This window comes from Lissotriton helveticus, chromosome 6, assembly GCF_964261635.1.
Source record: "Lissotriton helveticus chromosome 6, aLisHel1.1, whole genome shotgun sequence".
Taxonomy (NCBI): domain Eukaryota; kingdom Metazoa; phylum Chordata; class Amphibia; order Caudata; family Salamandridae; genus Lissotriton; species Lissotriton helveticus.
The window spans coordinates 1,756,867,786-1,756,892,475 of NC_136067.1; the positions used below are offsets into that span (position 1 = coordinate 1,756,867,786).

Here is a 24,690-nt window from a genome sequence, read left to right on the forward strand (position 1 = left end):
GAATTGATAATCCCTGCCAGCCACTCTGAATCGCAGATACTTTCTGTGACGAGGTAAGATGGGGATGTGGAAATACGCATCTTGGAGATCCAAGGTGACCATGTAGTCCCCTGCTGCTAAAAGATGCAATATTTCCTGTAGTGATAACATTCTGAATGTTAGTTTCTTCAGATATTTGTTTAGGGCACGGAGATCCAGAATCGGACGCCATTCTCCGGATTTCTTCTTTATAAGGAAAAATCTGGAGTAGAATCCTGTTCCCCTCATCTTTTGAGGCACTTTCTCGATTGCTCCCTTCTTTAGCATCAGATTTATCTGGGCAAAGAGCTCTTTCAAATGAGCTGGAGGTGGGCCCTTTGGAGGAACAGTCGGAGGAAATTGTTCGAATTCTAGGGCATGGCCCTTGGCCACAATGTCCAGGACCCACCTGTCCGATGTTATCGATGACCATTTTAAGTAAAATTTTGATATTTGTCCTCCAACTTTTTCCTGAGAGTGGGGCAGTAGCGATGGCAGGTGACAAGTCTCATTGACGTTTATCTTTTCCGCGGTAGGCCGGTTTCCCCCTGTTCTGGGAATAATTATTTCTACGCTGGCCGTAAGATTGATAGCGCTGTGTTTGGTAGCGCTGATTTCCTTGTCTGTAGGAGGATTGCTGTGTGTATCCACCTCTGTTAGAGGACGATCCACGTCCTCTCGCTCCTCGAAAGGGCGGTTTACGAAATTGGAGGGTGCCCAAGGATTTCGCTGTTTCTGTGTCCTTTTTAATTGTCTGCAAGGCTTCTTCCACTTGCGGGTCAAACAGAAAATCTCCGTCACAAGGCATATCCAATACCCTCGTTTGAATTTCCTGACAGAATGACGTAGATCGTAGCCACCCCTGTCTACGTAAAACAGCAGCACCTGCTAATTGCCTGAAACCAGTGGAGGCAACGCCCACCGCCGAATTGATAATCTCAGATGAGATTTTTTCTCATTCCTGTAAGATCTTTTGCGCTTCAGAACTAGCGGGCTCCGGAAGCTGGTCTATGTATGGCGCAATATCCGACCACATCTGCCGGTCATATCTGCCCAAGATGGCCAATTAATTAGCTGCCCGGACCGTGGTAGCTGCCATCGATGAGACACGTTTTCCAATGGCGTCAAGGCGCCTACCATCTCTGTCCGGTGGGGCTGCAATTTGAGATGGAGACCTCTTCTGAGCAGCTTGAACAATAACTGAATCCAGTTTGGTTGCCCTATAAGGCACGCAGGTGACTTCGCCGGTGCCTTATATTTCTTGTCAATCCGTGGCAGGACCGGTGGAATGGAAGCTGGAGTAGACATCACCTTAATACCCTCCTGCCATATAAAGAGTATAATAGGTATAGATTTGACTTGTTTTCTAGGCTGATCCTTAAAATCATAAAGGAAACATTCCTGCTCCGTATGCTCCATATCTATATGAAATCGCTTAGTAGCCCGTTCCATTAAAAGGTGAAAACCACCAACGTCTACTGGTGGTGAGTCCAAAGTAGCCGGAGGTGACGGAGAAGGAGTCTGCACCTGATATTCATCCCACTCCGACATGTCATCAACCTCTCCTTCTTCTCTTTGTTCTTCTTCGTCAGAAGACTGTTGTCCCTCTGGCTGATTAGACGGTGCCGGTGGAGGAGACCTTGGAGGTCTAAAGTCAGGTAAAGGCGCTTCCACCGCTGGAGTAGGAAGCTGAGAGCCTGTAGATTCAGATGGCGGAAACCGCCTGCAATAATCGTCAAGCGTGCATTGGAGGTTGGTGAGCAATGCAATTGGCACCTGAGTGGCAGGAACATTTGCTACAGGGGACGTCAACCGCTCAGACGACTGTTGTTCCTCTAGGTCGTCTTCCTGAAGCTTAATATTTAGTTCGGAAGGACTTGTAGCCACACCAAATGTTTCCCCAATTACAGAATCCTCCTCACTGTCTTCAGAGTCAAGAAGCTTGTCTGGGAGCTGCAGGGGTACCCTTTGAGGTGAAATATGCAGTGGTGATAACGTTACTGCTGAACTATGCCTCTGAAGCAAAGATGATTTTTGTGTCTGAAAAACCGTAGACGGTGACTACACCTGCGAGGTAGTACAAGAGGATAGTTGCGGCGTCGACGGTGGGTCCGCTGCAGAACTCGTGGCACTAGATTTGGTCTTAGACGACGACGAACTCGACAGTGATGATGCCGTCGACGTTGTTGTTGTCGACAATGCCGGCCTCGTCGACGGTATGGACTTCGTCGACGGTATGGACTTCGTCGACGGTATGGACTTCGTCGACGGTATGGACTTCGTCGACGGTATGGACTTCGTCGACGGTATGGACTTCGTCGACGGTATGGACTTCGTCGACGGTATGGACTTGGTCGACGGTATGGACTTCGTCGACGGTATGGACTTGGTCGACGGTATGGACTTCGTCGACGGTATGGACTTCGTCGACGGTATGGACTTCGTCGACGGTATGGACTTCGTCGACGGAATCGACTTCGTCGACGAAATTGGCTTCGTCTACGGATTTGGCATCGTCGACGGAATTGACTTCGTCGACGGTACTATCTTCATCGACGCCTACATCGACGGGGCGGAACTCGTCGACGAGCCCGCCAACGGTAGCTTCCTCGTCGACGGTAGAGCCAGCGTCGATGATGTCGTCGACGGAAATTTCTTCAGGGAAGCTGTCGACGAGGCGCCGACGATGGCAGAGGATGAAGATTCTGCCGTCGATGAAAGCGGTATAACAGTGACATAGACCATCGTAGGCGATGAAGACGCCGTCGACATGATCATCTGTGGCTTAGGAGATGAAAAAGTTACCGCTGATGTAGAAGTAGCGTCAACGGAGATCTTAGACGACGACGAAAGGGTCGACGACGGTGTCGTCGACGACCGGGGCTGAATCTGAGGTAAAATCTTCTCAGGTGTCTGAGGTAACTTCTTGGTGGATCTTCTCGGGGGCGTAGATGGACCACCTTTTTCCTTAACAGGGGGAGTAGTCTTGGAAGAGGAAGGCCTCTCAGACCCCTTAGATGAAAGTTGTTTTTTAGCAACTTTTGCCCCAGGAGAAGTTAACACCTCAGTAGCAGCTCTCTTCCTAGAGGCTGTAGTAGAACCAGAAGCAATACTGCCTACCTCAGACGCAGGCTAATCCGAATCCTTAAGCTTTTGTAGCCACAAAAGCAAGCGGCCCTCTCTGTCTCTGAGGGTCTTCTGAGGGAAGGTTCTACAGAACTTGCAGTCCTTTACTTGATGTTCAGGATATAGGCAATAAATGCACTTTTTGTGGGGATCTTCTTTAAAAAGCCGTAGCTTCCCACAAGATTCGCAAGGTCTGAATATAGATTTCTTGAAAGACATAATGAAGAAACACTAGATTCCAGAAGGAAAATAGAGAAGAACTGAGCAGAGCTCAGGGAGACTCCCTTCACACGACGTGGGGTAGAAAATCTGACAGCCTGAGCCTCTGGGGAGAACATTCTGGTGGGTGCTGTCGCCTAATTGGCTGTAGTTTGGACTATACAAAATGACTTGGGCTACTTTACTTCCTGGTTGGGAATTTCTGGTTTTTCCAATGTTATTATAGCATATTATTGCTTTTTTATATACCGTGGGACTCCCACTCCGACGACGGGGAATGATTCAGGCATGTGAATCTATGAAAGACACCCCTAATACTGGAGAATGGGCATTACCCAGTCACAGCATACCTAATTTCACCAAAAGCAAAATGGGGGAACCCTTCCTTTGTGGAGCACATCAGGTAAGCCCACCTTAGGGGTATGACTAGGCTGGTAGTACAACATGCCTACTTGCTCAGTTAATTTCCCACCTTTCCTGGTACCAAATGGGCCTCCGGGTAGAGGGTGGCATCTCTTAGGTCTGGGGAAGCCAGGGTCGCAGATCAAAGTCGCAGGGGCTTTGAAGCCCCTTGCCTTGATATGCTTAATTACTAGCCATCCTGCTGGAGGAGCAGGCATTGTTTCTGTCCTCGGAGGGCGTGGGCCGTCATCTGCGGGGTGTAATAAACATGTCTGTAGTGGCAGGCTGGACGGGACCAGTGAGCCAGCACACTCAGTAGTTGTAGGTTTTTCATGGGACACTTCTAAGGTGTCCTCTGGGTGCATGTCATAATAAATACTTTACTGGCATCAGTACAGATTTATTGAGACAAGGTGTTTGAAACATAACACCATAGGTTTCAGTGAAGCCATCATGCCGCTGGGGAATCCGTAAGGACTAGTGCCTAGTAGATGCACTTAAGATGGCTTCCCTGTTCAGTTGTACCATCTAGTAATTGAAATAGACAGCTCAGGGGCTAGCTGCTGATGGAGGTATGCCCTCACATGTAATATAACACACCCTGCTTTAAGACTACCAGGACTTCTGTATGGTGTGACTTGCATATATTCCCTGCAGTGACTTTGGCGTGGCGCACAGTGAGTATGCCATGTCATGTTTTCACTCATGCTTTGCACCATGACACGCAGTCTGCGATTGCAACCAACCTGCATGAAATGTGTTTGGGGGTCCATTAGTGTGGCATCATATATGGTGCAGCCCTTCTCTTTGGTACCATTGCCTTACGTTACAGGGGTACCACTTACTAGAGACTTACAGGGGTGCCGAAGTGTGTAACAGTTGTGTGACAGTTAGAACATTTTACCTTGTTTTAGGGAAAGAGCACTGGTGACTAGTTAGCAGGGACCAAGTGCACATCAGTCGTAAAACATCAGTACCAGTCGGAAAAAGTGGGAGAGACCATGATAAAATGTGGCACATTCCTAAAGTCGTTAAATAGTTTCAGGCAGTGTGAATGCACTACAACATTTTGGAGTATATTGAGTATCCTTGGGAGTGTCACCATCTTCAAGTGCCCCATGACCCATAATCGAGTGTATCCCAGACCAACAGGTTTGGTTTAGTTTGTGCCAGCAGAAGGCCATGTTTAGTATCCAACACAGCTGCAGGTCTGTAGTTGTGTTATTGTCCCAAAATGTGAAGTAAGTGCCTGCTCTTCTCAATTGTGTCCATACGGGAAATTCAGGGTGTGAAAATGTGATCGTGACATGTTGTTTAGGCCTTAATTGAAGTAAAAAAAGAAGCAAGGGTAAGTGATAAAGTATAGGTTTATTTTACAGCGGCTGGGAGAGTGATGAACCCAGGTAGGATTGCCACCCAATCTTAAATTGGCTACAGCAAGTAGCCCATTATATAGTGTATTTTTGATTAATCATACATACTAATTATGTGACCGACAATCGTCATATTTGAGCAACATTACACAACTAAAACCAAGCCTCTCTCCCTCCTTCATCCATTGGTGCAATCACTCCCATCCTCCTGACTACGCGTTCCAAGTGCTACCTGTTATTTGGTTTGTGCAATCTGTGTCCTAAAACTCAGCTCAGTCAGAATGCGTGATCTGACTTTGTGTTATTTGACTTGTGCAATCTAATTATGTGTCTATCTGACTATGTGTCTATTTCTACAACCTGAAAAGAGAGACAGATGAAGGACGGAATGCAGAGCACATCAAACATTCAACACCAGTCAATAGATCTGGCTCAAATCCATCCTTCTTTTGCACACCGTGCCACCCCTCTTTAGACCCAGCCATATGCAAATCAGTCTTGACCCTGTGTCTCATGGGAACAGTCGATCCCGAACTGCCAAACCAGGTCCCCACTAGACCGGAAACTAGCATCTACAACCTCCGCATAAACAGAGCGCGTGATCTTGCTCTTGTTGCAATGTATTTTGATCACCCCTGTCTTATTTCTCCCTTTTAAATTGTCCTCAAAGGTGATTGGTTTACTTGCATCACACGCCTGGTACCACCTCCTCACACGATCATTCTCTGGAAGAACTGTCAATACTGGTTCGTTTGATGTGCCAGAGACTTCTTGATTGGTTTGTTTTATTCATTTCTAGCTACCATCAGTATGTATCAAAAGTAGCAGCTGTTCTCTCCCTGAGCCCATCCATTGTAATTCAGCGACTTGGCCAGTGGCATCTCCATATACTTTGAGCATGTTCTGTAACCGCAGCATGGGCCATTCTGATTTTTGCTTGTACTCCAGAAGCTCATCATCGTATAATGAAATCTGGTCCTCCTGGCCTATGAGCATTTTAATCCCCAACAGTACAGCATCATGTCTAATCAATTCTCTCAGTTGCTGAGCCACGAGCGTGAAGAGAAGTGGGGACAGAGAGAGCATTCCAGTCTCCTACCCCTCTCTATCAGCAAATTGGGAAGACGACAACCCATTGGCCTGCATTCCCACCAAAGGGGTGTGGTAAAAGGTCTCAGCATAGCAAAGATACTGTGCTCCAAAGTTCATATATTTCAGGATATGGCACATAAAGGGCAAATAGATCAAGTCAAACGCCTTCTCAAAGTCAGTCAGAACCAAGGCAGTAGTGTCGCCCTATTCAGCTCAGCTGTCCTGACCAAGCACATCTGAAGTTGCTGTATGCAATGTTGGATCACTCGGCTTGCCCCTATTAGAGGATCTTCACAATTATGCCCTCTGCCCCCCTCAAATCAGCCTCCTCGTAATAATTCATAAATGTGGGGCTAGTATGGAAGATTATTTGTTGAAGGATTATGCAAGGAACTCGTTTCAGCCCGGGAACCTGCCATTGTTCAAAGCGGTAATCGCTTCTTGAATTTCATTGGTCAGAGTGGCGTTAGGGTCACTTTTTTTAAATTGAATCTAGGGACAAATAGAGCGCTATTGGGTGAAGTTGCTCAGCAGGTAGGGAAGGCGTGCACAGCACAGGATGGTATAATCAGCTATAGATGCTGCTCCTGTCTCCATTGTGCCGTAATTTTGATGAAGCTGAGGGTTTATGAAGTGCTTGTGGTCACGCGTCACCAGCCAGTACAGAAGCATGAGCTCCATTTTAAAGACTTTTTGAATAGAAACCGCTGAGTCTACCAACCCCACATTTGAGTCAGAGTAGAATGTCACCTCCTTCCAGAGCCTGTCAACGAACCCACCGTCATTGACCCTCCATGTGTTGAAATTACATCCTCCAGATTCTGTCAGTGGGCCAGCCCAAGGGAGTGGTTGTACAGACTCAGTGGGAGAGTATTCACTTCCCACACTCATCATGTTAGTTGCGGGCATGAAAAAATCCGAGTGAGAGGAGGAGTAGTGGGAGTGTATAAAGAAGGCCATACGGTCTCTCGTCCTAGTGCCATTTCCTTCGAACATCACAGTCACATGGAATTAAAGTCCTCGACCACCACCAATCTGGAAGCCGGAATTGATGTCAGTTGATTCGATAATTCAGTCAAGGAAGAGCCCACCAGATGCGGAGATATATTTGAACACAGAAATGACCAGGTGTGACCCTTCAGTGTACCTTTGATTATCACAAAAATCCCCCTTGCACCTAGCATGGTAGATTCAATTATAGCCTTGTCTGTTCAAACATTTACAGTTGTTACCCATTAGATGAGTTTCCAGGAGCAGGATAACATCCAGGGCTACAAAAGTTAGATAAGACCTAAAACATACATCCACACCCTGTAGCTTTAATCCAAGAACACAGAACCGTAGTAAACAAAAAAAACAATATTTTAGCAACATCCCTAAACAAAAAAAACAAAGTAGAAACATATTCGACCAGTCTTTCTTGCTGTTACCTTGTATAACAAAGTTATATTATATCAGAAAGAAATAAAAATGACTTGTTCTATCTCTCACTATCCTTTCTTTGGATGGCATGTTATTTGTGGTTGTGCAGTTATTTATCAGTGCTGATAAGTTTACACTGATGAGGGCTGTTTCCCTTTCAGTGTGGACTTATTTATTAATGGCTGAAACCTAAAACAGGATGTCCTACTTGTAGGCATAGGTATCAGATGTTATCTAATGTGTTGTTTTGTCATTAGTTCTTAAAGTCTTTGCAGTAGACACAGTTAAAGGTTACATGTAAGACCTTTATATGTTGCCAGACCACCCTTCCCTCTTTAAATCACCTCTTGAGCTGAAAGGTGAGACAAGTGTACCCCCTCCCTCCACCCCTTCAACATGCCTCCCTCACTCCACCCCTTAAACATGCCTCATTAGATCTTAATTTGGTTCTTAGGTGTTTTGAGGTCATACTTGGCTGTTGCTTGTGGCTTCTGGACATAGACCTTTTTTTGCCATCACTTCCACGTGCTGTGTTTGTAAACTTCAGGCTCTGTGGTTGAGATTGACTCGATGGATCAGCTGTGTACTTTGTTGGTATAGTGAGGCCTTCCTAGTCTACTGTTATTACTGAGAAAGGAGAGTTCAGGCAGTAGTGGTCCTTTGTTGATATGATCTTCTGCCACCTCTTAGCCTGCAGGGTACGATTGAAACCCTTGCCCATGATGAATAACTTGACTGTCCAGTCCAGCTCTCGCTCCCATGATGATATAGCCTATGCCCCCTTTTATAATCACCTGCCCTACTTAGTCCTGCATGTATTCCTTTACATTCATTGTGGCATGTCATCCGAACCATCCCCTTGTCCGCTTGCAGTGGTTGTCATTTATTTCTGAGGTATGTATGTCGAGAGTCATTACCTAATTGCCACAACATCGTGAGTACATTTACATTGTATATAGATATAGATATATAGATTTTTTTAATGGCCTGTTTTGCTGTAGATACACATGCTTTTAGCTTAAGTCCGCCATCTAGTGTTGGGCTCAAAAGTGTGCAAGTTGTTTTTGTTCGAAGAAGTCTTTCAAGTCTTCTCCTCTTGCTTGCAGTGCACATGGTCATCGACTTGATTGTTTTTTTCCACCGTCTGGTTCGGTCGTGTAATCCTCTACTCCGGTCGACACCGCCGTTAGGATCCTTTTCTAACACCATCAATATTGCTTTTGATCAAGAATCAATCTCTTAGACAAAAACTATTTTAATGTCAAGTAAGTAAGTACAATTTTATTGTGTATGGTTAGTTAAAACCTTTACAAAAGAGTAAATTTCAAAAGAACTTATTACATAAAATAAATAAATAAAATGCATCTACAGACTGATAACCATTTTGGAGTAATAAAGTCTATCTTTCATTATCTAACTTCAAAGTCATTTATTTCACTAAGACTTTGGGTTTTGTCCCATTGATCGCCTCTTTTTCCTTTTTTTCAGCAGTAGGAGGCTCGCTTTCTGAAAAAATCTGGTGGCCCTGCAGGCTGTCTGCAGCTGTTGGCTGTTCAGTACTAACATGACTGCCGACCGACAAGTTCTGATTTGGTAAAGGCGGAATATTTGAAGGAGATAATACCGTCTCAAGTTGCTCAGAGAGGGACAGATGCACAGGACGTGAATCAATGTTTCTTCAGAGAGACCACAAAGTCTGCACAGTGCTGTTGGCCATGTTTGCCGCCATGCCGGGATCTGATCTTTTGAGATATAGGTTCCCAGACGCAGTCGTAGTAGCATTTGTTGCGCAGATGGTGTTATGTAGTTAACTAGATACGGTTGCGGGACGCATCTCTCATTCGTAGCCTAGCCAGTACCATCCAGCCGTGTTTGTTCTTAGCCAATGCTGCTTTGTCAGCAATCCAGGATTTATATTTTGCAGCACCATTGGCTACTTTTTTAAAGGCCGCAAAGGAATGTTTGGTGTTCCACGTCTCTTGCATGTCTAAGTTTTTCAATGCTTCTTCCAGTGTTGTTTTCCATGCCTTTTTTCCTTTTGCTTGATTGTTAATTTCAGACCAACAGTGACCCATCAGCGTGTCCCCTTGAGCTGCTCTTAGTTTCCAGCATGTTTTTATTATGGCAGCTTGTCTGGCTTGGTGCTGATTTAGTAACCCGAATTCGAGGCGTGCCTGTGATGCAAACTGCGGGATTTGGTAAAGGTGTTTAAACAACACTGACTGTTGGAGGTTCAGGAAATTTGCGTCTTTGCCTCAATATAGGTCGGAGCCGTACGTAAGGGAAGGTAAAAATTTGGCAGCAATCACTTTCAGCAGGTATTCATTAGATGGACATTTTATTTTTGGTTTTAGTATGTTTAAGGCGAACCGCAATTTGTTTGCCTGGGCTTTTCTGTACAGGGTGTGCTCTCTTAATGACCATCTTGAATCAACCAGTACTCCCAGATACTTATAGGTGGCACTTTGCTCTACGTTGTTTCCAGCGATGTGCCATCTGAATGTTTGCCCTGGCTGAGACGCAAAGCAGACCACTTTCGTTTTTTTGTAGTTGAAATGCAGCCCATGCGTACAGGTGTCTTTATGCAGCCTTGTTATAGCGCATTGGAGACCCAGCGGGGTTTGGCTGCAAAGGACTATATCGTCAGCATACTGAATGCTCCTTATTTTGTATTGGGCTAAATTTGGCGGGTCACTTTGGATCTCTGAGATGCTCTTGTCGAGGTCCGCAGTGAAGATGTTGAAAAGGGTGGGAGCCAATACACATCCCTGCTTGAGGCCGATGTGGGTGTTGATTTTTGATGTTGTTCTGTCCCCATTGCCAAGTTTTATCTTAACCTAGGTTGATGAGTACAGATTTATAATGGCCCGTAGCAACTTCGGAGATATGCCCCAGTTGGCCATTTTTTCCTATAGGATCTCCCTTGGTACTGTGTCGAACGCCGCTTTTAGATCGACAAAACAGGTGTACAGTTTTGTAGATTTGGCCATTGCTTTGTCGACAAGAAGATTCAGCGCTGTCAAATTACATGACGTGTTGGTTCCAGGCCTGAACCCTGTCTGGGTGATTGGGAGGATGTTGTTGCGGCTGACCCAATCTTCCAATGCTTTCAGGAGATTTGATGCATATGCCTTGGCCTCTACGTCAATAAGCGCAATCAGTCTGTAATTCGCTGGATCTGTGCGCGCGCCTGCTTTGAAGATTGGGTGCAGAATGCTCCCTCTCCATGAAGAGGGAATGCTTCCTGATTGAAATGCGTGATTGTACAGTGGGGTGAGGTGTTCTGCCCAAAACGATTGATCATGTTTGAAAAGCCCATTAGGCAGCCGTTCGGACCTGGCGCACCTTTTGACCTCAATTTTTTCAAGACCATTTGGACTTGGCATTGCGTAATCCAGTTTGCACCAAAGATTTGATCTTCTTTATGCTTTTCATTCAGCGGGTGGGTGAGGAGATGTTGGTTCCTTACATGCGCATGGGTCATTTGTGTTTGCTCTAGATGGTGGATCCAGTCTTCCTGTAGTACAGTGTTTCCCAAACTGTGGTCCGCGGACCCCCAGGGATCCGTGACACATTCCCAGGGGGTCCGTAGGCAACAGTTTTAAAAGCACAGAAACATTTCATGTATAATTTCCAGCAACAATAAAAGTGTCAAGAGAATGGCAGTGATTAATGTACCTGCTGGAGAGCGAGGAGAGTTTTGTTCAGTGGCAGCTTTGATTTAACTAATGTAGCACAAGGGGTTAATGTGCGTACTGCAAAGAACGTGTAACATGCATCTTAAAAAGCAGCATTTTATGTGCCTAGGTTTGTGGTTACTGCTTTTTTCCACAGATTCCTTTATTTCTGTGCACTTCAAAAGTGACAATCGTAATCTAGTAGAGGGACCTATAAACTGTCATCAAAGAGCTGCTTGCAAACTTCATGGTACCAGTTAGTAACTTATATTTTGGCCCAGTTATTCATTATCCTGATGCTGCTAAAAAGATATATTTGGGTGGAAATACATTTTTAATGTTAAAGTCAATGCTAGCCACTGTGTTATGCTCTGAATCCTGAGTTTGTGTTTTTCCAGACCAAGCACTCTTTAAACATTTTATACACACACTGATTTACATGTATGATTCAATGTCTCTATATGTGTGTGATGTAAAGTGCTGACATCCTACAATGGTATGAGAGATGCTACAAAACAAATGAAATACATGTGACAGAGGGGCTATTACTTCAATATAAAATACCAAGGGCCAGATGTACGCTCTGTTTTTATATGCGCGAATGGGTTCACGAACCCGTTTGCGCATGCAAAAACCTATTGGGCCATGTACATAGCCTATTTCGCGAGTCGCAATTTGTTGCGACTCTCTAAATAGGTTTTGCAACTTGCTATTTGGAAGGGGCATTCCCTTCCAAATAGCGAGTCTCAAAACCATGTACAAATGTTTTGCTGTCGCAAAACAGTCACAATTACCACCTACTTCAAGTAGATGGTAATGCATTCGCAAATGGGAAGGGATCCCCAGGGGTACCCTTCCCCTTTGCAAATGCATGCAAAAATATTTTTAAGGTCAGGCAGTGGTCCCAGAGACCTCTGCCCGCCCTTAGAAAATGAAACGAAAACGTTTCATTTTCTTTTTTTTTTTTTTCAAAAATGCATGGTAAGCAGGCTGCATTTTAAAAAAAATAAATAAAAAAAAAAAAAACTGCTTTATTTAAAAGCAGTCCGAGACATGGTGGCCTGCAGAGCCCAGCAGGCCACCATCGCTGGGAGGGCTGGCATTCCCAATGGGCTCGCAAATTGCGAGAGGCTCATTAATATTAATGAACCTCGCAATTTGCGACCCCATTGGGAATCCCAAACAGTGTTAAACTGTTGTACATTTAGCGACTTGCAATTTGCCACTTGCAATGTGTCGCCAATTGCGAGGCGCTAAATGTAATGGTCGTACATTTGGCCCCAAAATCCTTAGTACTTTGAGTATTAGTTTTGTGTGCACACGTGTGTATTTTTTTCGAATTACTGTTTTAATGTTTGAAATTTAACTCATACAAATTGCTTGGGGGTCCCCGGCTTCCATTGGTGACTCAATGGGGGTCCTCAGGAGTCAAAAGTTTGGGAACCACTGCTGTAGTATATTTACATTAAAATCGAGGGCTACTCCATTTGCTACTTTGTTAATTTTTGCTCAGAATTTCCTGTTGTTATTGGATTTACTGGCTTCTAATATTTGTAGCCAGATTTCTGTTTGATGTTTTTTCTTTACAGTCCATACTTCTTTTTTGTATGTTTGCCGTAGGTTATATATTTGTCTCTTGATGTCGTCACCCCTCTTTGTGTCTATCCCTTTAAGTTTTCTGACTTCCTGATTGAAAATCCTTTTTTTACTCCCTATTGCTCCCAGGTGCGCTTGGTGTACCTTATAGGGTTTTCTTTTGTTAGTCTGATTTTGTTGACCAAATTTGTCAGTTAGATTCTCGGTCATTTTTTCCCAGTTATCCTGGTATGCTAGAGGGTTTTTTTCTTTGGCTTCTGCCGACATGGTTTTCTCATGAACCATGATTTCACCTACATTCTTTCCGTTCCAAGCTAACCGGTTAAGATTGTAAAGGGCCGGGGTTACAGTCAGATCTTTGGTTGCTGGGGCCCTTGAGTGTTGTGATCTGATCTCTATTACTTGTAGGCTGTGATCGCTCTCCAGTTTATGGATTATTCTATAGTTGTCTACTATTTGGAATACCTCAACGTCCACCATAGTGTAATCCAGAATGGATTGAGCCTTTTTGACAATTCTGGTCGAGGATGCCGGCTGGTCCTGCGAGAATCGGCCGTTCAAAGTAATCAGTCTGATTTCGGCTAACATTTGGGCACACATCTTACCATATTTGTCTTTTTTGCGATGGTCTGTTATTGTTGGGGGGATTGATTTCCCGTGCAGCTTGGTTCGTTGGATATCGTAGGCGGGATCTGTTTGTAGTAGGAACATGTTCAGGTCTCCAGAAACCACCAAACCAGCCTGTGGGTAAGTGTCTTGCAAGGATTTGAGAAGTGCTTTAAGGGTCAGAATTTTCTCTAATTTGCTCTTTGATGCCGGGTGTATAGAGATATTGCATATGGCCAGTGACCGACACTCTTGCGTATCCTGTGGTCTTGAACTGGGGTCTGGCGGGAGGGTGATTTTGATACATTGAATCCATGTTCGACCTGACTCGATTGACTTAAGTGACCATGGGATGCTGGTGTTCAAATAAATCGATAGACCTCCCGCGGCCCTGCCCGTTGCTCCTCTTTTGATGGCATGTTGTTGAATTTCTTTGAAGCCATTTATGTGGTCCGATGAAATTGACCAAGTCTCTTGAAATAGTATAATGTCGAATTGTTTGAGGAAAGCTGTTAGTTCAGGGTCATTTGTTTTTCCTCCCAGTCCATTTATATTCCAAGAGCATACCTTCAAGTTCGGTTTTCATGCTTCATCCCTCTGGTTGTCCGCTGGGCTTACCGTTGGGGGTAAAACTTTCCGCATCTGGCTGGTAACTCCTGCCCAGCCTTGATGGATGATCCGTAGGTTGGCCCATCCTACCTTGCTGCTGTCCGAACAGCCGACTGCACCCCGGAGTACTCCAATGTCGGACTTTGAATTTGCATCTGCCAGCGTGGATAACGGGCCCGGGCATCTTTCAATTTCGACCGGTCTTATCTCGATTCCCCATTTTGCGAACTCTTCCCTATGTTGCCAGAATTCTTTGGCCTTCGAGGGATCCTTCCATGTTACCACGGTCATCTCTTCCATTTGCATTTGGAATTATTTTGAATTAGATACTTTCAATATGTATGGTCTTTAGGTGTTTCAATGTTTCGATTGAGTTTGTTAGTTTTAAAATGGCGTTCCGGTTAAGAATCTCGTGGTTCCCCCTGGAGCTCTAATGTGGGATTCGTTCGTGGGCAAGTACCTCGGCTGGATGAAATGCCTCTAACTCTTCTTTTGGCCCCACCTGCCTGATTTGGATGGTTTTTAGGTTATTCGCTCGGTGACCCTGGTATAGAATGTTTGTCTGAGCTACTGGTTCATTCTCGAATACTGGTTGTAAGAGACTTAGACACTCTTATCCTTCTGTAGGAGGACTTTGTTGCAACCCTTTGGCCAACGAGTTTTCTTGTTGTGACGTGACCGACTTTGTGAAGTAATGTGTGATGGTTTTTTGTTCTTTTTGAGACTTTTGCAGAGGAAGACCAACCACCGATTTTATTTTTTTATTTTCTTGCACTGGATGGAAAACTTTATCGGTGTTTTTGAAATCATTTTGAGTTACTAACTGTGGAGGGGTTGGTGGGGAAGGGTACAGACAGATTTCCCCTTCGTCTTCCTGCGCATTAGTGATTGACTCTTTGCCCTTTTTTCCGTTCTCTTTTAATTCTATTGTTTGGTTTTGTTTTGAATAGCTGACCAATGAGGTCTCTTGGTGCAGATGCCTTTTGAGCAGTGTTGTTCCTTTTTTCCCTTGTTGCTTGTTTTGTCTAGCTTTCCTCAAGCGTTTGCCTTCATGTTTTTTAAGGAGTTAGTTTGTTTTGGTTGCTCATTGGTTTGTGGCCCTGGGTCTTGACTACCTTGGTTGATTGGGTCGTCGGTGCCAATTGGTTGATGGGCGATGGTGGCTGAGATGCTTTCTCCCGTTGGATCCTCAATTGTGTCCTCACTGGATGAGGAGACCCCGCCGATGTTGGCGGTAGTATTTTGTGGGCTTCCTCCCATTAGTTCCTCAATTGTGTCTTCGCTGGTTGGGGTGTCCCCGCTGGTAGTGCATGACGGGGGGGTTATGGGCATTTCTTGCACATGGATCTTCAGTGGTTGTGTGGAACTTATTTGTGTTTTTTCTAACCTCTGACAAAATGTCTGTTAAAATGTTTGGCAGTGCTGCTAGATGGGTCGTTATATCAAGGCACTGGCCTTCATGGAACTTTGTGTGCGTGTCTTTCTGCACCCGTTTGATGAGGGAATTAAACTCGGTTATTTTTCTTTCTATTCCTACGACATGAGAGGCCACGATTTGCAAAAGGTCTATCTGTAACTCCAGTTTTACGGAGTGTTGAAGTAGCGCCGTCGAGATGGTTTCCATGATGCCTATAAATGGAGTCCATAATGGAGTCCATAATGGAGCCTGTTCTGATGGAAAGAGATCTGACTGATTATCACTGGTTTGGGGGCTGTGCCAAGCTTTTTCCTCTGGTTTGTTCCGGCAGGGATCTTGTGAAGCACTTACCGGACCTGATACCGGAGTTGGTGATTGATTGTACTCTGAATTCTGGGACTCTGGAACTTTTGATGAAATTACTATGTTTGGTGAGATGACAGTGAGATGGGGTGAGCATCTCCTAATGAACTGTTTGATGGTTTTGCTGAGTCTTCACTGCTGATTATTAAGCTGGTCTCGCTGGCGCAATCGGGTGTTAGTTGTGGTCCTAAACCTGCTGAACATTTTGATGTTTTATCATTGTTAGATAGCTCCTTGGAAATTATTTGACTTTCCTGTGCCCTACGACTTTCCGAATTTGTATGTGCATTGCCAGTCAACCGTTCTCCCTGTGAACTTTTTGTGACTATGATGCTCCTGTCCCACATATCACTGATGGCAGTTCCTGTGGATATTGGGTGGGCGGCCCCTAATTCGAGCCCCGCGGTACAACAGAGAAAATCCTGATTTATTATGCCCGGCTTTGCTGACAGGTTTAAAGTTTTTTCCTCTGGTGGGACCGATGTTTCTGTGTACGTTTCTTTTTGGGCATTGGGATTGTTTAGTGCTTCTCTTGAGTTTATTTGCGCTTTGACTGTTACTTTGTCAGCCCTTATTTTGGGGATTGGCCATGGACTTTGGTTGATGTCTTTTGTAGAGTTGCTCTGAGGCTGTCGTTGTCGGGCCAACTGACTGGGACTTTCTTTTGTTACTGGTGATGATCTTGAGTGTCTGTGCTTGCCGCAACGAAGGAGTCATGGACTTTGAAGATATAGTAGATAAATACGGTAAAGAGGGTGTAGAAGGGATTAAGAAGTCTGTAATCTTGGCGTTTTTGAGGCCTGGGGTTGTCTTTTGAGTCTTATTGGGGGGGGGGGGGGAAACTGACACTCGTGTCAAGCCCGTCTGTTGGTTTTAATGTCGAATTTGTCCGAGGTGCTCGATTCGATTGCGCCCTTCGGGCGGAAATTCTCGAATACATTTTTCTTTGAAAACGACCAAAAGTTGAGGGAATGGACACCCATTAAAATTTGTCCTTTCTGTCATTCTAAATTTCTGCATACAGACTTGTAGAAGGTGTGGAATTCCTGCCTATCTCCCAGACATCAGGAACAAACCTGTGAGAGCTGCAAATCATTAAGGGAAAACAAATCATAAAGCCAGAAGACTGTAAATGTATTGACGCAGCATCAATAAAACACAGGACAATGCAAACTGTATAGGTCTGTTATCAAGGTATGATAGAGCACACTAGGATGAAATGGAGAACATTTTACATCAGGATTTGCAATGCAACAAGTTTCGCATTAATTTTGTGGGAGTTATAGCTATTGGCATTGTAATGGAAATGAATTTTACAGTGGTGTAACTAGAACTTTGGCTGCCCATGGCGGTCCCTGCGTTTGTCACCCCACGATGGCTGCAGGTAAGAAGGAGGGGTTAGCGGAGGGGTAAATTACGGTGATTCTTGCGTTTTCCGTTCGGCGACGGCAGCAGCAGGTAAGAGCGGGCGGAGCGGTGTCCCCCTAAACTCGCCCCACCCTTGCTACACCACTGTTTTTTTACTTGTGTTTTGGAGTGGATGTATGTGAATGGCAATTGTATGTTTTATTATGAATTTAAAGGAAAGTGCGTTGATGGTATGATCTGGTGTGTGGGCCATGTCAGCCGCTATGTGTGACATGTAAATATAATGCGAACCCTAGTTAAAGAGATTCTGTGGTTCTATGCATGTTCAAAAAGTAAAAAGAATCACATGTAGTGAGTATGCAAAAGATAAAGCAAATGGAACAAATAGCGGGTTGTGCGTTTTATAAATGAACCGCCCTGACGGCACACTCATATTTTGCGTTCACAAACCTGAAAGGATTTTAGGGATGATGTATGTAAATCTGCTATTGTGAAAACCATGCCTGGGGCATGTGATCCGCTATGTGATCAAAGGGAATACAGTGGTAACACCAGTTGAGGTGATGAACACTGGTTAAAGTGTATTATTGGTCCTGAGTATGTTACGAATTCGGTAAAAAAAAAAATCACACTGTGCGAAACAAAAATTAAATTAAATTAATAAAGAAACAACCTGTGTCTTAAATAAACGTGTATAACTTGTATAAGTGATGCTGTGTACTAGTGCGTTAGCTGACAAATGTAGTTTCGCCGCCATCTTAGAATGGTGTTTAAACCCATGACACGTGGAAGGCTAAATTATGTTCCATAATCAAATCTATGTGTACAATTAACTTCAAATGCACCACGTCTACGCTGCCAGTACACGCTGTCCTACCGAGATGCACACAATCATATACTAATTAATTGCTCCCCACCCTCATCTAGAAGTTATGAGTGAACTGAAACTCCTCTTCGTGAATTCACATCTGGCTGGGCAGGAGTTGCTGATCTCAATGATCAGAGGTGTCCTAGTTGTGGACATGCAAAAGAAACAGTGCCCCACTTATTTTTTTCTTCTCCAGTTTATAATGGGCATAGCTCGAAATGGCTGGTTCCCATTTGCAAGAGTTTGGGTACCAGGAGGCTTTTAAGATCCTTCAAACTAATACTGCCCCTTCTTTGATCTTCACTGTTCCAAGATTTCAAATGAATTTGTTTTTCAAGAAGCAGCATTACCTCTGGGCCTGACCACAAAAATCTACTTCTGGATCCAAAGGCACGCGACCTTGAAAGTATGCTTCTGTATTGAGTAAATATCAGCCTTGAAAAACAAGGGCGGACTGAAAGAGCTGTCAAAACGGCCATTTGATTGCATTCGTTCTCTAAAAAGTCTTCCACTCCTTCCCATTCTGATAACAAGGAATATTGTCAAGACGCAAGCCAGAAACACATTTATTTAGACCCAGGCACTGATCATATAGTGGGAATATGGTGGGAATGCTTCAGAAGGACCATACAAACCTCAAAGGGAACTGAAAGGAAAATTTCCATAGAGGCCATATCTCCTGAACTGTGGGTTTAAACTATACAAAATTGTGTTCAGACCAACCCCTCTGTACCACTTTTAGCATAGGAAACAACTTTGTGCTCGCCATCATGGTTCATGCACACTGGTTGGGATGAAGAAGATGAATTGGAGGAAGAAACTTCGACCAAGTAAAGAAAATGCATGGCACACACACAATGTACTTTGATACTGATCCATAGCCAGTCAAGCCATTTCCACCAAGGGATATTTCTCCTTGCCCTACTATCATACAACATGCTTTTAACATGGGGTTTCTATGGCTGTGAAAGAGGATTAATGATGACTTCCTCAATGAATGGACCAACCAGTAAATGCTGCTGTTTAAGATGATCATCACTAGTGGAGCACAAGTTTCTTGTTTAGGATGTAACTTAAGGGTTAAAAAATAAAAACAATTGTAGGAATCTGGCTCTTTATATGATATATAAAAATTAGATGTATTGTGTAAAGAGTCCAGGGATTCCCTTATGAGGGGAGAGGGGATTTGCGGTGGCAATCCCAAGGTGCTCTGCTAGGGGGTAGTGTATATGACCAGTATTAAGCTGAAAACAGGGTAGTAAAAGACATCTTAAATACACACAATGGTAAGTAAATGAGACCCACGACTCAAGGAGATCAACCCCAATTAAAAAAAATAGCAAGTATCTTAATATATGTTTAGGCAACAGAAGAAAATCATTCAGGTAAGTACGTTTTTAAAGAGAAATAATTTTCAGTTCTGCAATGTTAACCTATGGAAGGATGATATGTGGCTTATCAGGGACTTACAGGACCAGTGTCTTGAGTCAAAGGTGAGTACAGGGCAAGGTCTAAGGCACCACCAACAGGTCGCCTCCAGCGGCACAAGGGCGGCCTGGTGCAGTGATGCTAACAGCATCGGATGCCCAATGCAAACCAATGGGAATTGGTCTGGTCACAAAGAGGTTGCAGGAGGTGGCTGAGAGGCCAGTTCGGTGAAACAGAGTGACTTTGGTTCCTGGAATGTTTGGGGACGTGGGCACACCTTCGGTCCTCTTGTCCTCGGGAAGGGGCGTCTGGGTGCAAAGGGTCTTTAGGGTGTTAGGTTTCTCTGTCTGGCATCACTCGTGGTTGAGGGGGCCTGCTAACAGAGGCTGCAGGCGACATCAGGGAGTTCATAAGGTGTGACTCCGCAGTGGTATCGGTAACTTGAGGCCCACGCTGATACTGTTGGCCCACTTCAACACAGGCTGAGGGGTTCGGGTGCAGGGGTGCAGGGCGGTGTCTGGTTTTGTCGGTCCCGGATTCCTCTTGGGCCTTCTTTTGCGGTCTGTAGGAAACAGTTCCTCTGTCCCTCGGGAGGTCTTGGTTCCTTGGCAAAGGCTGAGACTCATCTCCATCTTTCTTCAGGTAGTCTGGATCTGCTTCTCTGGTGTCAGGGTCTCCCCTAAATACTCAATTTAGGGGCCTTAGGGAGTGTAGGATAGTAGCCAATGGGTTACTGACCCTTGGGGTCACTACACCCCTATATGACACTTCCTTTGGTAGGTAGGCATAACCCTGTCCCAAAGTTCTAAGTATGCCATCACAAAGATGGCTACTTCTGAAAAGTCATGTCCACCTCAGTTTAGCCCACCGTAGGGGTGGTACTAGCCTGGGGTTGGCATGCCTACTTAACTAGCTAATTTTCCCACCTATCCAGGTACCAAAGTGGGTCTGGACAAGGGGGTCAGCTTCCTCTCTTGTGTGGGGATGCCAGATTTGCATTTCAAATGTGGCAGCTTTTTGAACCTTGCTGGCCTAGGAAGGATAATCAGCAGGTCATCCTGTTGGAGTGGGTGTGACGTTTCTTCCCGGACAGGCTTTTATTCTGGGTCTCCTGAGAGCAAAAGGCACCCTAGGTCAGAACAGTGTCTCGGATGGCAGGCTGGCAGAAACCAGTTGGGGAGCACAGCGAGGATGGAAGGTTTTCAGGGGGCACCTCTAAGGTGAGCTCTGGGTGCATGTATTGTTGGCAAATCCATCACTGGAATCATTGTGGGGTTTATCAATACAAGATTTTTGATACCAAACATCCCCATCTTCAGTGAAGCCATCATATAGCTAGATGGGGGAACTGGTGTTTACCAATGTGCAGCTCATGTTTTTAAATGGCTTCCCTGCTCACTTGTACTGGCAGTAATGGGACTGACCAGCACTGGGGCGTATCTCCTCATGCAGGTATGACCTCCCCTCACATGTAATATTCAGCACCCTGTATTAGGGGTGACTTGGAAGTATTACATGCAGTGTAAGGGGACATGGCACAGAAGGATATGTGACATGTTTTCACTTTCGTCTGCACCAAGACACAAGCCTGCAATGACAGCCTTGCATGTGCTTGGTGAGGGGTCCCTTAGGGTGGCACAATAAGTGCTGCTGCCCTTATGGACCTTCAGGGCCAAGGGACCATCTACTAAGGACTTACAGAGAGTGCTAAAGGCTTTGCCAATTGTGCGGGGGGGCAATTATACAGTTTTGGACAAGACCTCTGGCACAGGGAATCTGATTAGCAGGAACCCAGTGCACTTCCAGTCGAAATCACATCTATTAATAGGCAAAAAGCCTGGGTGAATATGTAAAAACAAGCATTTGCAATGCAATAGGTCTCACATTTTAGAAACTTTTACCTATTGGTTGAGTAAATGGCAATGCCTTCTATTATTGAAGGTTATTTTTTAAAAACATAAGCAAGACATTGTCATTTACAATGCCAATAGCTGAAACATTTGCAATTGCCAGACCCATTTCATTGCAATTGCTTGATTGGAAAGGTTATCAGTTACACTCATTTAGATGTTGTTAGACTCTGGGGAGTCTTATTCACAATCTTAACAGGCATATTGTCCATTCAAATCTCTAGAGGCAATGATCTATCCTATACTCCACCACAGCAGAGATTCCCCATAAACCTAAGTAAAAAAACAGACTAACAACAACAACAACCATCTGACAGAGACTTTCTCCTAAACCTTCCATTCCCCGAAATGTAAACACTAAAAAGTGTTGTGGTGCTCCAGTGTGCTTTTAGAAATTTCTAGATTTAAAGAGGCACAGTGAGGTGCAGCAAAAGTCTGAAGCACTTGTGCTGTATAATTGATCTGGGCTATTTACTGTTCAAGCATCCATCTAAGTCTTTCGAAGCTAAACAAGAGCTGCCTTGATGGTTCCCTTGAGTGAGCTTTTCTAATCTGCCCTACGATATTGCTATCTTGCGCTGAAGTCTCTGCAGAAAGAGAGTATTCTTGTATAGACAGTGATTAACTTTTTTTCTTAACTGTGGCTGAAATCCATTCAGGAGATTCCATTCAGCATGTTTTTGTTTTTCTTGAATAACACTGACATGCCTGCCTAGAAAGATCAGCTTCTCACAAAGACTGTTAGATTCCCATATAAAATTTCCTTGGATCCCTCTTTTATCCTGTTCGGTAAAAACACCAGACACAAGTATATTCTTATCACTAACCAGATGTAATCATGCAAAAAAAAAATAAACAAAACAAAGAAATTATATCTTCACTCCTCCAATTAGAAACAAAACATTATTTGACCAGATATGATGACCTGCTGAAGCAGCGCACATCGTGCCTGCACGTATACAGATTAAAATGAGCAAGCTGCACGGAAAATAAAGGTGCACAGACACTATAGTTATAGCAAGGTGCGCTGCCAAAATAAAGCAGCTGAAGCAGCGCACATCGTGCCTGCACATAGAGACACTCATTAAAGAAAACAGTGCTCACAGACCTAAAAACACGTACTGTGTAACAACTGAATTAAAGAGGCCAGTCATCTTGGGAGGTTACAGTTGAAGACAAGGTAGTACTAAGAAGGAACTAACAAGACTAATCAGAAACCTGTATTACGAAGGACAACAGCACAAGCCAATGGCAATTCTGGGTGGAGAGTGGGCGGGGCTTCTCTCCATACTCCAGGAAAACGAGTCTCGCAGAGCAACACATGCGTGCTGACTCTGGCTCGACTTAAAAAGGGATACTTTCCTATACCTATCATTCCTCATTTGTTTCCCTCAGCAGGAAAGGGATCAAACACCTGTGGTAAGGTCAGCAAATTATAGATGAAAGGATATTTGAAGAAGTATCCAACTCCTTTCTAGCGACCAAAGAAAACTAAATGTACTTTCTGTAGGCTGATCTTTCAGAGACCGTTCTCCGCTCCTTAAACTACACAGATTCCATCTGAAACACACAATTCAGTATAAGCAGTTACCATCCACCACCTAAGGGGCTTGCCTTTGGTCTCATGAGTCTCCTTCCCAAGTGGTAATCATTAATGGTGGTCCATCGGGAGAAGGGCATTTATTTGAACGGGTGTATTGGAGGCAACAATTAAGGGATACTACTTAACAGAACTCTCTCTGAACCAGCAGACCTGGTAAGTCTTACCTGTGCCACATACCCTTCTCCAGTTTTTGTAAAATCAGATAAGCAGGCCTACTGAAACCATTCCGAACAGGGTGTCCCGAACCAGATGTTACCTTAAATTCCTTATGTCTACTCTGAAAAAGTACACACCTCATAAAGGGAATATTAAGAGTGATCACGTTCAGGCTGCAAATGTACCTGATTCAGGGGACTGTTAGGACATTGTTCATCTGACTTGATGAATGGTCTGTAGCGGGGGAGGTACATCCTTGATATCAAGAAGGACCTTCCCATCCACTCACTGTTAATGGATGTTGCCCCCTTTAGCTGTAGGCTAAAGAACGGTGATGAATTAAACCCAGATCTTTTGACTGGGCGTGAGTGTTTGATTGGTTCGGATGCTCCGTCCATCACCACCCCCTTTTGTACCGCTTTTGGCCGCCATAAGTGTGGCAGGGTATGCTCAGACGTGAGTCCCTTGCTCACTTTGCCACTGGATTCAAGCAAGCCGGGCTGAAGACGGCTGTAATGCCAGAAACCGGTCCTCAGAAGCTTGTTTCCGGTCCAGGGAAGGCATGGCTTGGCAGTTCGGGCTGGACTGTTCACATGAGGCACAGGGTCAGACTGATTTGCATATAGCCATGTCTGAACTGGGGTGGCAGAGTGGGCTTAATAACGGTGATGGATTAAACCCAGATCTTTTGACTGGGTGTGAGTGTTTGATTGGTTTGGATGCTCCGTCCATCACCACCCCCTTTTGTACCCCTTTAGCTGTAGAGCATACCACCAAGATCACACTCCATCCACTCTATGTAACTGGAGACGAGGCTCCACATCAATGTTTTGGTATTGAGCAAAATTAGAATTGCCTGCAAATTTTACGTTGTACTGGGTAGGTAGTTTTACACCCCTTAATGAACACCATACCACATCTGTGGAAACAAGGAGAAATTAAATGAATTTTAAAGAGCTATCTTTTATTTTGCCCAGGGGTATCTTGGAGCAGTCTGGGAGTAAAGAAGAACCCGGGGACTCTTATGCCACAAGTGAAAGTACAGTATGTGCTACAAGAGATTTGGCAGTAGGGCACTCCCACAACCAGACTGTTTTGCAATGATAGTTCGTTTTAAAATGTTTAGCAAGATTTTAGGCACTTAAGTGAACATAAGCCTGAGCCACTAGTTATGCCTAGGTGGGGTGTGTTTTCACATTTGTGCCAAGTTTGGCAGTTAAGATCTATAAAAGTAGCACTTCAAGAAAAAAATGATTAATTTGTTTTGTGTTGGCATTTCCCTTTCATTGGTTGAGCTACAGTTCCAACTTGATCATGGTTCTTTAATGAGTTCTTGATATCAAATGTTTAACTGCATTTTATTAAATCATTACCACTGCTGTGTAGGACTTGAGACAATCATTTGTAAGCCTGGAAGGAGCATACCATTAGTGACCA

The 24,690-nt window shown here is 44.4% G+C and overlaps 1 protein-coding gene across 2 annotated transcripts in view; it reads left to right on the plus strand.

Annotated features, from left to right (window-relative positions):
- Positions 1-24,690, plus strand: part of FBXO11 (F-box protein 11) — a 501,351-nt gene that overhangs the window by 450,774 nt on the left and 25,887 nt on the right. The gene's annotated exons all lie outside the window — the stretch shown is intronic.